The sequence below is a fragment of the Mobula hypostoma genome, chromosome 3 (genome assembly GCF_963921235.1).
Source record: "Mobula hypostoma chromosome 3, sMobHyp1.1, whole genome shotgun sequence".
NCBI lineage: Eukaryota > Metazoa > Chordata > Chondrichthyes > Myliobatiformes > Myliobatidae > Mobula > Mobula hypostoma.
In genome coordinates this window covers 36040622-36056126 of record NC_086099.1, presented here as the reverse complement: position 1 = coordinate 36056126, position 15505 = coordinate 36040622, and the positions used below count along the sequence as shown (strand labels likewise).

At 39.8% G+C, this 15505-nt stretch overlaps 1 protein-coding gene across 3 annotated transcripts in view; it reads right to left on the bottom strand.

The window, feature by feature from the left end:
* rusc2 (RUN and SH3 domain containing 2) overlaps positions 1–15505 on the bottom strand; it is a 119887-nt gene that overhangs the window by 84214 nt on the left and 20168 nt on the right. The gene's annotated exons all lie outside the window — the stretch shown is intronic.

Below are 15505 nucleotides of genomic sequence, written 5' to 3'. Positions count from 1 at the left end.
TATATATATATATATACACACACACACACATATACACACACACACACACACACACACACACACATAATAGTTAAAATAAATAAGCAGTGCAAAAACAGAAATAAAACAGTAGTGAGGAAGTGTTCATGGGTTCAATGTCCATTCCGAAATCTGAAGGCAAAGGGGAGAAAGCTGTTCCTGAATCACTGTGTGCGCCTTCAGGCTTCTGTACCTCCATCCTGACGGTAACAATGAGAAGAGAGTACGTCCTTGGTGGTGGCAGTCCCTAATGATGTACATCGCCTTTATGCAACACCACTCCTTGAAGAAATCTTGGATACTTCAATATCATTGGCCACACAACTCCTTATCTGCCTCATAATAAGTGCACCATGTACCAAAATTAATTAAAACGTGCACATGTTTTTAAGGACTAAAAACCCCTACTTATGAAAAGATTTTTGAATTTCCCACGGGATGGAGGAAAACCAATTATTGTACAGGTATAACCACACTCAAAGGACTACATTTTATGAAATGAATTACAAACATGAAAGGTTTAAATGAACTGTACACGGATTTCATTCATTAGCTTTCTAATTCAGAATATCAAGGAACCAGCTAAAAGATTTTTTTTTAATTTGCTCATTTCGGAGATCTGGACTTCACTAGCAAGACTAGAATTGATTGCCCATAAAGGTAGGAGGGTGTCTTCTTGAACCACTGCAGTTCCACAATGCTGTTGGGTAAGAAAGTCCAAGATTTACACCCAGCAACAATGACCACAAATGTATGTATGTCCTAGCGAGGACATTCTAAAATTTGAAGGGAAACCTACAGGTATTCCTGTAAGTTCTCTGTCCTTGTCCTTCATTTTGCAGGGATTGCCTATTTGGTTGCTCAGTGTGTTCTGTAGATGGGACATACCAATATTGTGTACAGCTGATAGAGGGGATGCATATTTAGAGTGGTGGATCAGAGCCAATCCAGGGTATTAAGCTTGTGACTTGTGTCTAGCAGACTATGGAATGGTGTTAGAAAATGAATACTTAGTCTCCTACCTGCTTCTGTAGCAAGGTATTTAAGTAGCTGTCCAGTTAAGTTTTTGGTTAATGTTGACCCCAGGATTTTGATTGTAGTGAGTACAAGATTCTCTGTCCACATTAATGATACAGTACATATTATGCAAGTTGCCCAGCTTTAATTATACCCATTTCCCAACTACAGCTGTCACAATGTCACTCATAGAACGTACCATCACTGTTAGTAAAGTTTACATTATAAATGTGGACAAATACATTAGACCATAAGACTTTAAGATATGGGAGCAGAATTAGGCCACTTGGTCCATCAAATCTGCTCTGACATTTCATCATAGCTGATCCATTTTCCCTCTCAGCCCCAGTCTCCTGCCTTCTCCTCATATATCTTCATGCCCTGACTAATCAAGAATCTATCAAACTCTGCCTTAAATATAGCCAAAGACTTGGCCTCCATAGCAGCCTGTGGCAACAAATTCCATAGATTTACCACTCTTGGGCTAAAGAAATTCCTCTACATCTTCGTTCTACTCTGAGGCTATGTCCTCTGGTCTTAGACTTCCCCATTATAAGAAATATCCTCTCCACATCCACTTTATCAAGACATTGAAACATTCGATAGGTTCCAATTATGTAATCTCTCATTCTTCTGAGGTCTAGCAATTGCCAGAGCCATCAAAAACTCTTCATATGGCAAGTCTTTCAATCTCAGAATCATTTTTGTGAACCTCCTTTGAATCCTTTCTAATGTCAGCACATCCTTTCTTAGATAAGGGGCCCAAAGCTGCTCACAATACTCTTAAGTGAGGCCTCACTGGTGCTTTATAAAGACTCAACATTACATCTTGCTTTTATATTCTAGTCTTCTTGACCTTCCTCAACACCAACTCACCTGCACACTAACCTTTAGGGAATCCTGCAGAGGACTCCCAAGTCCCTTTGCACCTCAGATTTTTGAATTTTTTTTCCCATTTAGAAAATAGTCTACCTTTTTATTTCTTGTATGACCATACACTTCCCAACACTGTATTCCATTTGCCACTTCTTTGCCCATTCTCCTAATCTATCTATGTCCTTCTGTAGCCTCCCTACTTCCTCAAAACTACCTGCCTCTCCATCTATCTGTGTTGTTATCAATAATAGAAATAATAAAAGCAAGGTCAAGATGATTGAGTTGAAACATTTTCACTACTTATCAAACCTTTCATTACACTTTAGTGTATTACTACTGTCATATAACCATCATAGATAACAGTACAGTAGTACTGCAGTTTTTTTATGAGAAATTGTATGCTTTAATAAATTTAAGCTTCAAAGATAGAATTTCTTGTAAATATTTAACTACATCACATTGCCTTTAAAAGCATTAATTTTTGAAATCCTTACACTCGCAAGATCTATTTTCTCAAAAAGCAGCTACTTTTGAATCATGTTATTTTTCCAACAAAACATAATTTTAGTTTGATGAAGTAAACATCCCCAAAACAGCGTATTGTAAACAGAGCTTACTTATGAATAAAATGAATATCTGGAATTGTAACCAATATAAGCCTAGTTGTTTTGATAAAAGTAATTCCCAAGTACCAATTACATTTGTAGAACAAAGGCTAAAACTGTATTACAGAAACTACCTGGACAGTCAGAATCTGCACCAACATTCAATACACACATTCTCTAATTACCCAGAGTTTTCATGGTCCTCCGAGATCCCACTCCATCAACAGTTATTGGTTGCTGCTGGGACCCCATTCCCTTACTGCTGGGACCCGGCTCACCTACTGCTCAGTCCGGATCCCGTACCCTTATTGCCGAGGACACTGCTCCCTTACCGCTGTGGTCAGGGCCCCGCTCCCTTACCGCTGCGGCCGGGGGCCCAGCTCCCTTACCGCTGCGGCCGGGGGCCCAGCTCCCTTACTGCTGCGGCCGGGGGCCCCGCTCCTTTACCGCTGTGCCCAGGACTCTCCTTCATTTACTGCTGCAGCCAGGACACTGTTCTCTGTGCTGCTGTTTATACAACCTCACAGATGCACCTGGAGCACTCTGCTCCTAATATTGTCTCTACAGTGATTTTCTTCTCAATGCTGCTGCCTGCAGAATCCCACCCCATTGTTATTTTCTCCAGATCTTACTCTTTGTCACTTCAGACAGCTCCCACTACTTTTACCTCAAGAACCCATGTCCGGGATGTGCTCATTGTAGATCAGTAGACCCGGACAAAAGATGGATATCGCAAACATCCATTAAATTTATTTGATTATAAGCAAAAGATTCTGCTATCATATATCAAAATTCTATTCAAACGAGACATCAGCATTAAAGTAAACTTATTGATTCAATATTCCCAATAATATGTTACACTGGAAGTTTTAACTTATTTTAACTTAACTATTTAATAGACATATTTTCTTACTGTAATTCAGTTTCTTTTTCTCTCTTTTTTTTATCATGGGTTTCATTGTACTGGTGACGTTAAGTTAACAAATTTTTTGATGCATGCCGGTGATATTAAACCTGATTCTGATTCCTAAATTACTAATTAATTAGAATCTTGAATTTGCTAATATGTATTTCCGTTACAGAATCATCGTTCCTTCATAGGTCAACAACAAATCTGGAGGAAGTTGTTTACTTCATCGGAGAAGCTCTGATATGTCACCAAAGACACTAGCAAATTTTTACAGATGACCCATGGGGAGCATTCTGGCTGGTTGTACCACCGCCTAATATGGAGGGTCCATGCATAGAGCTAAAAGAGACTGCTGAGGGTTGTACACTCAGCCAGCTCCATCATAGACATAACCTTCCCCACCACTGAGGACTTCAAAAGGCATCCATCACTAAGTACCCTTGTCACCTCAGACATTCCCTCTTCTCACTACTACCATCAGAAGATAAACACAGGAACCTGAAGACCCACACTCAATGTTTTAACAGCTTCTTCCCCTCTCCCATCCGATTTCTGAATAGTCCATGGCCACTACCTCACCAATCCTCTTTTGCAGTACTTCTTTACTTATTTTTTATTGTTCCTTATAGTATTTTTTAAAATTTTGCACTGTACTGCTGTCACAAAACAAAAATGTCAGTGATAAAAACCTGATTCTGATTCCTGGCATGCAGACTTCATTCTCAGTACACTTGATTTTCACAGAGACGCCGTGATCATTGTGAAATGGAGCAGTCCAACCTCTTTGAAAGTAAATTTAAGCTTTGATAAAATTAAGTGGTTGGGTGACAATATCTGACTGAAATCCAGCCAGTGAAGACAATAAGACCTTAAAACCATAAGAGTAGAATTGTGTCATCCGGACTATCGAGTCTGTTCCACCAATCCATCGTGGCTAATTTATAATCCCTCTCAATCCCATTCTCCCTCCTTCAAAACATCCACCATTGTTCCTGTACCTAAAAAGATCAAGGTAACATGTCTGCACGACTGGTGTCCTGTCACAATAATAAGCAAATGCTTTGAGAGGCTGGTCAAGGACTACATCTGCAACATGCTACCACCCACAATGGACTCCCTACAATTCACCTACCGACACAACCGATCAACAGACGACACAATAGCCACTGCTCTACACACCGTCCTTACACATCTGGAGAAGAAGGATGCTTATGTGAGAATGCTGTTCTTGGACTACAGTTCAGCATTCAACTCTGTAATTCCCCCCAGGCTCGACAAGAGGCTCAGAGACCTCAGCCTAAATGCTGCCTTGCGTAGCTGGAGCCTGGACTTCCTGTCAGATTGTCAGCAGGCGGTAAGATGGGCTCCCTCACCTCTGCCCCTCTGACCCTCAACACAGAAGCCCCCCAGGGCTGTGTCCTAAGCCCCCCTCCCTTCCTCTCTGTATACCCATGACTGTGTCACCACCCACAGCTCCAATCTGCTAATTTAATTTGCTGACGATAATACACTGATTGGCCTAATCTCAAATAATAATGAGACAGCCTACAGAGAAGAAGTCATCACCCTGACACAGTGGTGTCAAGAAAACAGCCTCTCCCTCAATGTCGCAAAAACAAAGGAGCTGGCTGTGGACTACAGGAGGAATGGAGACAGGCTAACCCCTGTTGACATCAATGGATCTGGGGTTGAGAGGGTGAACAGCTTTAAGTTCCTCGGCATACACATGACTGAGGATCTCACGTGGTCTATACAACAGTGCCTCTTTCACCTCAGATGGGTGAAGAAGTTTGGTATGGGCCCCCAAATCCTAAGAACTTTCTACATGGACACAACTGAGAGCATCCTGTCTGGCTGCATCATTGGTTTGGGAACTGTACTTCCCTCAATCACAGGTCTCTGCAGAGAGTGGTGCAGACAGCCCAGCGCATCTGTAGATGTGAACTTCCCACTATTCAGAATGTTTACAAAGACAGATGTGTAAAAAGGGCTGAGGGATCATTGGGGACCCGAGTCACCCCAACCACAAACTGTTCTAGCTGCTACCATTTGAGAACCGGTACTGCAGCATAAAAACCAGGACCAACAGGCTCCAGGCCAGCTTCATTCACCAGGCCACCAGACTGATTAATTCATGCTGATACTATTGTATTTCTATGCTACATTGACTGTCCTGTTGTACATACTACTTAACTATAAATTACTATAAAATGCACATTGCACATTTAGACGGAGATGTAACGTAAAGATTTTTACTCATGTGAAGTATGTAAGTAATAAAGTCAATTCAATTCAATTCTCTCCATAACCTTTGATGCTCTGACTAATCAAGAACCCATCTACCTCAACTTTTAAAAATACTGAATGACTTGACCTCCACAGCCATTCATGGCAACGAATTCCAGACTCACCACCCTCTGGCTGAAGAAATTCCTCCTCATCTCTACTCCAAATGGATATCCCTCTATTCTGAGTTTGTGCCCTCTGGCCCTAGACTCACCCACTATAGGAAGCATCCTCTCCACATCCACTCTATATAGGCCTTTCAATACTTGATAGGTTTCAGTGAGATTCCCCCATCTGTACAAAACTGCACAGTAGCAATATACAGTATGGAACTGCAGGAGAAACACATTGACCATGGACAATTCCTAGGGTAAAAGTAAGGACAAAGGTGATAAAACAAAGCAGCATCAGCTGTTTGTATTTTTGCCTGGAATTAGGTTTTATACTCCTTCTGCCCCAACAATAATACAGAGCATTCTTGCAAACAATCAACTCCTACATGCACACACCCACTTAAACTAAAAAGCCAATTCATCCAAAAACTAGAAACAAGAATTCAAAAACATTGAAGCATACTAACTAAATTCATGATTTTACTGAACAGCAGAAACCCTTATTCCTTCTGCTTATTAACCGTATGCAACCTTTTCTTTGCTACAGGCCCGAAAGCTTCATAGGTGACTACCCAGTGCCCTGCTCAATGTGGTGCTAACATTGGCATCCATACTGTGGTTAAGTTGTGTGCCAACTCAATAACTAAGATCTTCCGTGGAGTTAGCTAGTCTACTAAAATAAGACATTGGCATAATTCATCAACCCACTCATACCGAGGTGGCCTACTTCATTGCAGAGTCTCTGCATTGATGACCAGTCAGCAGGCTGCACATTAGCTTCTGCAATTCATCCATTATCCATCAATTCTAAGTGGATACAGCAACTATGACTGACTTCTACCAATGATTTTAAATCTATGATCTCGAATCTTGAGAGCTCTGCTAAGGGAAATAGATGCTGCTTGTTCACCCTAAACACTCAATCTAGTATTACCTCAAACTTCGCTCATTATAACGCACACTATTTATTCCACAGTGTTTTTAGCCTTGGCAACATCTTCATTGATCATTGTCCCTCTCCTTGAAGTTATACTGTATCTTTCCTATCATATTTTGACCTGGGTAGCAATGCAGCAAAGTCAAACTTCATGGAATGCACCTGAACTGAGGCAGCAGTGCTTTTATCTGATATTTATTTGGGAACATATTCTTCCCAACAGCATCCCAGCAGTGAAAGCAGTGGAAACACTCATTTACAAACTGTCACAGCTAAGGCATGGCGGGGTCTGTTCAATACCAGTGGGCACCACATCACTGCCAATTATCTTCATATAAGGAAGCATGTGATTTTTTTTCCCCCAAATAAGTAGGTGTTCTATTAATGCTAATGTCTTTAGATTAATTTGTAAACAGAAAAGTATAGAAACACTGTAATGCAGAAACATTTGTCAATAAATTTTCATATCCCGATGGCTTTCTATTTCACAATCTCGTATGCATTCTTCAAAGTCTTGGTCCCTACATTAATATCCGCTCTGTAGCTGTGGACTAGGTGCTCCCTTTTATTTTAAGCCTGCTCATACATATGTTATAACCCAAGAGAGCCTTGAAACAGACTGACTTCAGACTGCTTCATAGGACCAATTCAGACAGCTACCTGGGATGAAAGGCTGTAGGCCACAATGTGACAAACCTGATAGCTTGCAATATGGTCATTATCTGAGTCCGGTGAGGCCATGGATTCTCTCCTGGCGAGTTCTTGTATCACATTTTTTTTTCATTTGGTTCCTGATTGGAATTCATTAATGTCTAAGTGCATCTCCCTGTATCATGTGTCTCTCAAAGCTTACCAGGTCATTCTTCCCAATTGTACAGTGAGCAATGACACCATTAGCACCATTATCCTCTCTGCTTCCACCATCCCTTCCCGCACTGATCCCCCTTTACAAAGTCATCGAATCATGGTACAATATGTCCTTCAGCCAACCAATTACTGACCACGTATTTACAGTAATCTTCTCTTATTCTCCCTACATTCCCATTCAACTTCTTACCTACGCACGAGGGACAACTTACAGTGAACAATTAACTAACAAATCTACAAATCATTCACAAATGGGAGGAATCAGGTCAGATTTAATACTACTGACAGGTGTAATAAAAATTGTTGCTTTGCAGCAGCAATACAGTACAATACATACAGAAACTATAAATTACATTAAGAAAAATATCCAGGTAGTATCTACATGGTCTCAGGGAGATCATATAAACTCCAGAGGGACTGGTGGTCAGGACTGAACCTAGATCAGTGAGTTGCAAAGCAGTTGTTCTACAAGCAGTCGCACTGTGCCACACAAATGTGGAAAGACAAAATGCAGATAGCAGAACTTGAAAGCCATGTCCAAAATACCTGTATGGTGATGCAACAGAAAAGATGATATTGATTAACTAATGGTAATTGCCTCAAAAAGGGGTAACAACGACCTCAATGGAAAACTATTGGAGCACATATCCGACAGACTGCACACAGCACTTGTGGTATGTGTCTCAACAACAAAGGCTGGATATTTGTGACTGCAATGCAGTGGTATCCCATTAATACATGTAGATCACTGATAATCTAAATTTATGACAATAAGTTGATCAGTTTTTTAAACACTCTCACAGGTTCAATTACAGACCAACTCTGACATTTGGCCAAAGGAGTAAGATCAGTCTTTGGTAATTGGATTTATCATTAAGATAAATAGCTTACCAAATGCCATTTCAGATTAGAGAATAGCACACCAGTATTACTGATAATCAGCCCTACTTTGGACATAGCTTAGGAATCCCAGCACTTGCTGACATAGCACTTCCCAAACTACACAAGAAGAGCTTTGAAAGAAGTCATCTTCAACAATGTATATGCATAGTGCCAAACCTACAGTGGAGGAGAACTGACAATAGGCACATATTTTAATATTATGATACAATCATACGAAAAGCATACCAATATACTTATATTCTTAGGAGATTAAGGAGGTTTGGCCTGTCAGTGAACACTCTGACAAACATCTACAGTATACTGACTGGTAATGGCAATTTAATTGATCAGAAAAACAAGAAGCTATAGAGAGTAGTTGACTCTGCCCAATACATCATGGATACATTCCTCCTCAATGTTGGTAATATCTAAAGGAGGTGCTGCCTCAAAAAGGCAACAGCTATTTATCATCAAAGGTTCTCCACCATCCGAGCCATACAATTTTTTCACAGATTCAATCACGAAGAAATTAGAGATGCCTTAGTCCCACACCAGCTCCTTCTCTTCAATGATTCAGTTATTGAATCAACCAGCAAACCCAAATCAGTACTGTTCAGCAACATCATGAATACTTTGGTCATTTTGCCCCAAAATAGAGTTTCTTTTTGTTCTAATTGTATTGTTGCCTGTAGAAATTGTGTACAATTTATGTTCGCGTTTTTTTTTGTGAATGCTGTCTATATGATTCTATGTACCTGTGACGTTGCTCTGTTTTTCACCGCATGTGTACATACATGTACTCATGCATATAAAAGTACTCAATTTTTCAACAGAAGTAATGTTTAACCTTCAAAGAATTAAAGCATAGTTATCAAGAAAATATATAATCATAGAATCATAGGATTATACAGTGCTGAAATGGGCTCTTCAGTACAACACCTATGTCTACCATGATGTCTATCTGTGACAATCCTATATCCCTCTACTGTATTTCTGATCTATACCTATCCACTGGCATGTTAAATATTGCATCTGCTTCTGCCATGTTCTCTAGCACTTTGTTCCATATATTAATAACCTCTGTGTGGAAAAACCTGACCCACAGATCTCCTTTAAATTTGTTCCTCTCACCTCAAACCTGTGCCCTCTAATTTTAGATCACCCCAACCCTAGAAAAATTAATCTATCCCATCTATGCCCCTCAATCTTATGAACATCTATAAGGTCTCCCTTCAGCCTCCTTCACTCCAGCAAGAACAAACCCAGTCTATCCAATCTCTCTTTCGTGTCAAAGTGAAAACAAATCTCTACAAAGTGATCTAAATTAATTACAAATATAAACCAGAAAATTATTGATTGCAGAAGTATTTACCTCCCCCCTTAATATGATACACCAAATCATCAAGAGTGCAGCCAATTGGTTTCAGAAGTCATATAATTAGTTAAATAGAGATCTGTTTTTGGAGACCTGTGTGCAGCCAAGGTGTTTCAATTGATTGTAGTAAAAATACATCTGTATCTGGAAGGTCCAACTGCTGGTGAGCCAGTATCCTAGCAAAAACTACACCATGAAGACAAAAGGACACTCCATGCAACTCCGTGGAAATGTTATTGTAAAGCACAAATCAGGAGATGGATACAAGAAAATTTGCAAGTCACTGAAAAATCCTTTGGAGCACAGTTAAGTCAATCATCAAGAAATGGAAGGAATGTAACACAGCTGGAAATCTGCCTAGAGCAGGCAGTCCTCAAAGACAAATTGACCATCCAAGAAGGGGACAAGTGAGGGAGGTCACCAAGAAACCTATGTCAACTCAGGAGCTGTTACAAGCTTCAATGGTTGAGATAAGAGAGACCATGTGTGCAACAACTGTTGCCCAGGTGTTTCACCAATGGCGGCTTTACGGGACAGTGGCAAAGAGAAAGCTACTGTTGAAAAAAATTCACATGAAATCTCAGCTAGAGTTTGCCAGAGGTCATGAGGGAGACTCTAAAGTCAGCTGGAAGAAGGTTCTAAGGTCTGATGAGACCAAAATTGAGCTTTTTTGGGCATCAGACTAAATCTAATGTTTGGCATAAGCCAAACACTGCACATCATCAAAAACACACCATTCCTACCATGAAGCATACTGGAGGCTGCATTATGCTGTGGGGATGCTTCACTGCAGCAGGACCTGAAAGCCTTGTGAAGGTAGAGGGTAAAATGAATACAGCAAAATACAGGGAAATCCTGAAAGAAAACCTAATGTAGTCTGCAAGAGAACTGCAATTTGGGAGAAGATTTGTTTTCTAGCAAGACAATGACCCCAAGCATAAAGCCAAAGCTACACAGGAATAGCTTAAAAACAGAGAAAAAAAATATCCTGGAGTGGCCAAGTCACAGTCCAGAGCTCAATTCAATTGAGAATTTGTGTCTAGACTTGAAAAGGGTGTTAACTCACAATCCTAGTGCAATCTGACAGAGCGAGATAGACCAGGTTTTAAAGAAGAATGGGGAAAAAATGCAGTGTCCAGATGTGCAAAACTGATATAGACCTATCCACGCAGACTCAAGGCTGTAGCTGCTGACAAAGAAGTGTCCTTTTGTCTTCATTGTGTAGTTTTTGACAGGATACTGATAGGTCCAGGACAAGTTCTCTGAGATGGCGACACCCAAGAATTTAACGTTTCTGTACTCTTTCTGATTTTGCAATATCCTTATCAAGTATAAATTCCTTTCAAGCAAAAGAAAACACAGTGGGAAAAATGGACCAACCAAGGCTATCGACTAGACAAACTATGTTTTCCTTGGAACAGCACTGAATTTGAATTGAATTTAATTGACTTTATTTCCTATATCCTTCACATACATGAGGAGTAAAAATATTTGTTACATTTCTGTCTAAATGTGCAATACGCAATTTATAGTAGAGATCAGGAGTAGTATTTTATAGTAGGATAGTAGTAATTTATATTACGAGAACTTGATTTATAATATGCATTATTATTATTATTATTATTATAGGATTGATAGTGAGGAACTTTTTACCCTGGCAAAGATGTATAAAATCCTGGCCTTGAGTCTCGAGTAAGGAATAAAAGATTTAGAAAGGATCTGAGAAAGAATTCTCTTCACCCAGAAGGTAGACGCAATCTTGAATGCAGATGATGGAGGTAGCTACTCCCACAATACTCAGGCAGCTTCTATATTAGCACCTGAATCACCAAGGCATAATAGAGTATGGACAACATGCTAATCATAGAATCATAGAAATCTGCAGCACATTATAGGCCCTACATCCCACAATGTTGTGCCAACCATGTAACCTACTCTAGAAACTGCCTAGAATTTCCCTACCGCATAGCCCTCTATTTTTCTAAGCTCCATGTACCTCTCTGAGAGACTCTTAAAAGACCCTTAGTGCTAAGTAGTACTACTAAGATAGATTATTGATGGTTGGCATAAACATGGACCCAGCTGGACACTTAGTACTGCAGGTCTACTCTATCAGAGATGCTGTTTGGCCAAGAAACTGAGGAGCTGGAGGAATTCCTGTGTGAAGGTGGAGTGAAGTCTAACAGTGAGTGATCATCTTTGTTGCAATTCTTGTGATCACAAGACCCTGTTGGACATTGTTCATGAGGAATGCTGCAAGTCTGATTCACTGGTTTATCGGTGGCAAGTGGGGTAGCTGCGTGGCTTTGGTTATAGCAAGGACCAGGCCTTAAGCCCCAGTGTCGCCTGTTTACAGCCAAGGAGGAGAGCCGGAGGCATCAGGGTCAGTGGGCTCCACCAGAGTACCAGGCGTGGTGTGGCACAACATCCAGACTGGAGTTGGTGCTGCCCCCTCATGTTCACTCAGCTGAAGACAACCTGTATTGAGTTTGACTTCAGACTGCAGCAGCATTCATGGACTAAGGAGCTTGGATTGTATATATATTTTGTATGACTGTATTTTCCTGATATCTTACATGTGCTTGCTATCTTATACATGTTATTTTTGCTTTGTGCTGTGTGTGGTTGTTGGTGCAATGTTTTGCACTTTGGCCCCAGTGGAACACTGCTTGAGTAGGGTATATTCATGGGTATTCATGTATGGTTAAATGACAATTAAACTTGAATTTGGTGGCCACAGGAACTGGTTTCTATGCTATATGACTCTCTGACTCTATGAAAAGTTAAAGGAAGTATCTAATCAACAGTTAAGCAGTAACCTGGAGAATTGAAAAAAAAATCAAAATTCGTCAATTTAGGGAAGAAAAAGTAGAAAATGAGAGTAGATGAACAAGGAACATGTGCTTGGTGCTAATGCACAATCATTCCACCACAAAAAAAACTTGAAATTGATCAAAAAGAGGTTTGAAACTTTCAGATGGTTTAAATGTAATGTCTCCATGGGTATTCAGCTTTAGTGTTGAGACTGTTCGAAAAGGTCCGTAGTATGCCTCTTTGAATTCAATTTAGTTGGTGAGGGAAGAATTGGGCATCACAAGAATGGTGATATCAAAGGCAAGAGATTTAAGATGGTTTAACTTCAGAGGCAATAGACTTAACATCCGGACAGCTTCTTTACTCAAAGAGTTGGTGTGTATTTGGAATGAGCTGCCAGAACTAGTGTTGAGATGGACACATGGGCAACAATCAAAAGCAGACTACTTAAGTGCATGGATAGTAGAGGTTTAAAGGGCTAGAGGCCAAATGCAGGCAGGACGAGTTGAACCAAAAAGCCTGTTTCTATGCGGTATGACTTAATGACATCATTAGCTGTGTGCTTAGTGCTAGGGGAGTGACAGAGGATTAGTGTGAACTGTGCAAGAAAGTCACTTTTCCAAACTCCCAATGATTTCACTGGAAATAATAATTCCCTGATATAACCCATGTATAAGCATTTTCATGCACAAATTAATTATAATGAGGCCCAATCCCTGAAACTGCTCAATTAAATTTTAGAGATTTAGATTTGTTCCCAACTCTGCTAGCTGAAAAAGCTACTAGAGCTATTGAAAAGTTTTTAGTTTGTGGCTGTAGGTTCAACTTGCAGACTGTTCAGGTTATAGACAGTACACAGAAATATAACCAAGCCATAATCTCGGGTGCAGGACTGTATTAGCAAATTTACTCTCCTTTAATTAACTGAATTTAGTTAAATACATTTCCTGTTTGCTTAAAAAAATCATTAAATTTATTTTGAATGTTTCTAAATGCGAAGAATATTCTACAGCACTTAAAGTCCTTGACAAGGATGACAGTTTTAAAATCCTGTGACTTAGACGAGACATCTGTCAAGGTTGTTTTTTCGGTTACATCAGGCAAAACCTACTACCTCACAGAACTTCCCATTTAGGACTGAAGACTTCAGGCAGAAAATTGCCATAATTAAACCTTTTTTCTGCATTCAGATGTCACAATATTCTCAAAAGGCGTGGTATCATTCTGGATTAGAGACCTGGATTCTACGAGCCTAGATTTCATGAAATAGGAATCAGTGGAAATGGAAGGTCGGGGGGGTGGGGTGGAGGGTGGACTTCTTATCTTCTCCTTTGTCATATTATTCTCACTCACAGTAATTTGAAATACAGAGAAAAGGGCAACCACAATTTCAACCCAAACCCCAGGAGAGGCAGCAGTAGTGGTTATACCACGAAACAAACCCACTTTGAGCTAGGTCACAGACGATTACATCATGAACTATTAACCATAACATTAAAGGTAAAATATTATGTTTGTGGCCAGGATAGCATTTCTGATACCAGGAAGAAAGCTTAAATCCTCTTGATTCAAGACATCCCACATCTTTCAGTGACAATCTTCTCATAATTTAATATTTACTTGAATTCCAAAAACTGTTCTCATTTATCTCCAGCTATAGTCTTCTGCCACCTAAAATTTCCTACTTACTGGCCACCTGGGAGACAATAACTTTGTTTTGGTTTTAATGGAAATGAAACCCGAGTCAAAATCTCTCTATGCCTTGGCAGTGTATGTTTTTTATGTGACATAATTTCAAAGGTAATGAGTCTGGAATGCATTAACTGATTCTTACTGTCTCAATCTGAAGCCAACTCTGAGTCATAATATTCCATAACTAGCCCATTTAGCACTAACACTTTACTAACTGCTCACCAACAACAAAAATCCTCAGTGATTGCAACAGATGATAATAACAGATGATGATTATGACCCACTCCAATTTATGGCTCACTACTCAAATATCATTCATGTTCATAACCTTTCCAAAATCTACCATCAAAAATGTGAAGAATCTGTGAAGCTATAAAAAATAGATCTCCTGCAAAATAATAAAGGCATAAGTAAAGCTTGGCTAGAAGCAGCTGAAGTTGACAAAAATCCTTTTTCAACTGTTAAGTATTAGAAAAGGACAGGAAAAAAGACTGGAGTCAATCTCCATTTAGTCAATGAGTGCTTGGTTGTTGGGAGTGGGAATGGAGGTGGTTGGTAGGTTATGAAAGGAGCCAACAACAATGGAAGTGAAAAGATAGAGTGTTTCCTGTAATAAATGGAAAGTTTCCTGGGGAAAACTGCATGCATTTGGGTCCAACAGTGGTCCTGATAAGAAATGTCGAAGCAAGTATCAAGCTTCAGCTTAAGATTAGTTCAGTGTTGTCACATGCCCTGCATACTCAGCACAATTTTGCCATGGTGACATCAGATGGGCAAAGAATATGATCTTACATGCCTGCATGTGCTTAGTCAGCTCTTTATGCTGGGGTTTCATACACACTTAAGTGCTGTCCTTTTCAACCTGAAAATAGTCCTCCAAGTCTAAAAGTTTAAAAACACCTGCTACCAATATAAAGTACCAAATCAATTGAAGGCACTGCATGTTCCTTTGAGGACATGTTTGCCATTATTATAAGCATTATGTCAATTAATGCTGATATCCTGACTTCTGTACTGCATCTACCAAAAGCATAATATTTTGCCTGTCATACTGACAAATGAATTATAGCTACTGTATATGACTTGAGATCACAGAAAATCTTGGTTAATTTG